This window comes from Engraulis encrasicolus, chromosome 14 (assembly GCF_034702125.1).
Source record: "Engraulis encrasicolus isolate BLACKSEA-1 chromosome 14, IST_EnEncr_1.0, whole genome shotgun sequence".
Lineage (NCBI taxonomy): Eukaryota > Metazoa > Chordata > Actinopteri > Clupeiformes > Engraulidae > Engraulis > Engraulis encrasicolus.
In genome coordinates, this window is record NC_085870.1 from 17,981,661 (window position 1) to 17,984,160 (window position 2,500).

The following is a 2,500-nucleotide window of genomic DNA, read 5'->3' on the forward strand; positions in this document are numbered from 1 at the left end:
GCCTAAACCCTAAAAATAGTTAATCATACATTCGTTGTTACATTACATACATTCTTGCAGTGTCAGTTGAAGCAGATGCAGGTCACCTCACATTAACTATTTAAGACACAGCGTTATACATTTGCTGTAACCAGAATGGCAAAGACCAAGGCCCTGTGTTATGTCATAATAGTGTAGTACTATGGTAGCTAGCTGTTCAATGGAAGTGAAAGTGAAAGCCCATTGTGAAACTCCAACTCCCATTGTCATTGTGACACAGCACTCCACAGCACACAAGTGAACACTGCACACTGCACACAACGAAATTGCATTTATGCCTCACCCGTGCAAGGGGGCAGCCCTCAGTGGCGTCCCATGGGGAGCAGTGCGGTGGGACGGTACCATGCTCAGGGTACCTCAGTCATGGAGGAGGATGGGGGAGAGCACTGGTTGATTACTCCCCCCACCAACCTGGCGGGTCGGGAGTCGAACCGGCAACCTCTGGGATGCAAGTCTGACGCCCTAACCGCTCTCCCATGACTGCCCATGACTATTTGGAACAATGGTGGAACGGCGTGCATTATGGGGTTATGACATGTTGTACTGTCAGGCAAACTTTTAGCTGATGTGCTTGCCAAAACACTTAAAAACAGAAGAAGGTCACACATTAGGAACATGTTGTGCTGTTAGGAGAACTGGTGAACAGTTAGCTGATGTTAGGTCAACATCCGAGTCAACTAAATAAAAATTCAGCCACGCCAACCTTCTGCCTTAACACTTAAAACAGGTCATCACAAATTAGGAACACGTTGTACCATTTCCACGTTGTACCATTTCCACGTTGTACCATAAGGTAACTGTTCAGTGTTGCTTTAGATGAGCATTCCACTAATTTAGTGTTTCTCAACGGGGGGTCTACAGCCCTGCAGGGGGTGTTGGGGAGCCCTAGGGGGGCGTTTAGAAGTACACCGCTGAAAGGGGGCGGTGCTTAGATGCCAATGGGGTTCATTAGTCCACTTTATTTTTTAATACTAAGGGGGGTGTTGGCAGGCTTATGATGAGGTCAAGGGGGCGTTGGGAGGCTTATGATGAGGTCAAGGGGGAGTTGGGAGGATTATGATGAGAGCAAGTGGGCATTGGGAGGCTTATGATAATAAAGCCAAGGGGGTATTTGTTCAAAAAAGGTTGGAGAACCGCTGCACTAATTGAAACCCCTGCCCTCCTTCTGCCTAAACACTTAAAACAGATGAAGATCACCGTAAATAATGGGCATGCTGTACTGTAAGGTGAACTGTTAGAACATTCTAGGTTAACATCCGGCAAAGTAAAAATCCCACCATGTCCTCCCTCAAACAGATGAACTTCCTATTTGAAACAGACGAGGGGCGCACCGCACATTAGAGATTACAGTTACAGAGAGAGAGAGAGAGAGAGAGAGAGAGAGAGAGAGAGAGAGAGAGAGAGAGAGAGAGAGAGAGAGAGAGAGAGAGAGACTGACAGTCACAGCAGGCATACGTAATCCTTATGCTACACTTGTGCAAAAGAGCCAGGGGGAGACTGATTTCAAACAGACTTGTAGAAAGAGATAAAACACAGCCACACACACACTCACTCTTTCTTTCACATACACACGCACACAAACACTGGCATGCTTCATGCATAAATGCACTCATTCCTGCACGTAAGGCACACATGTGCACACACAGGCATAGAGACGCACCCATACACATGCCCGACAGGCTGTGTCAGACAATTTCTCAAGCACCCTACTTCAGCTTCACAGATTATTTATTACAGAATATGTGTGAAATGAAAATGTTCTGCAAACACAAGTCATAACACATCATATGATAATGCAACACAGACTGTCACATGAGCATGTGGGTAAGGCATACTTATATAAACACTTTAGCATGCCTAGCTCATAACGGATTACTTGGGAGGAGAGAGAGGGAGATATTTTAATACTCTTACAGTATACGCTAATCTCCAATCTCACACTACAGCTGATTGCTGTTTCCTTCTGATTGCTGTGCTCCAGTTCACAGTTCGCGGCTTCACCACTTGCAAAGGACCTGACAGAGATGTCCAACCATGCTGTGAACACTGTTTCCAGATCTTAGGATAACCGTCTACTCTGCAGAAAAAAAACGGTGGCCGGGTTTTCTGTAGATTTATTGCCATAGAAATGAATAGAATTTAGTTCAAATTGGGCGGGATTTAGAACCTCCAGTCATTTTTCTTTTTTAAAGATATTTTTTGGTTTTTGAGACTTTATTAGTGACATGACAGTTAAAGAGAGAGACACGAAACGTCTGGGGGAGAGAGAGACGGGGAAGGGTCTGCAAAGGACACGGTCCGGAATCGAACCCGCGCATAAACCCGTGCCCTACCATTAAGCCACAGTAGGGCCTCCAGCTGTTTTTCTTAAGACTTTTTGGGATGGAAATCATCACTCACATCTGGCAACCCTGGCTGTGAAGCTAACTGGAGTATATTGAGTGCCATGAGACAGCTGGAG

At 45.7% G+C, this 2,500-nt stretch overlaps 1 protein-coding gene across 1 annotated transcript in view; it reads right to left on the minus strand.

Annotated features, from left to right (window-relative positions):
* The window catches only part of LOC134462213 (carbohydrate sulfotransferase 11-like), a 42,627-nt gene that overhangs the window by 7,314 nt on the left and 32,813 nt on the right, over nucleotides 1-2,500 (minus strand). The gene's annotated exons all lie outside the window — the stretch shown is intronic.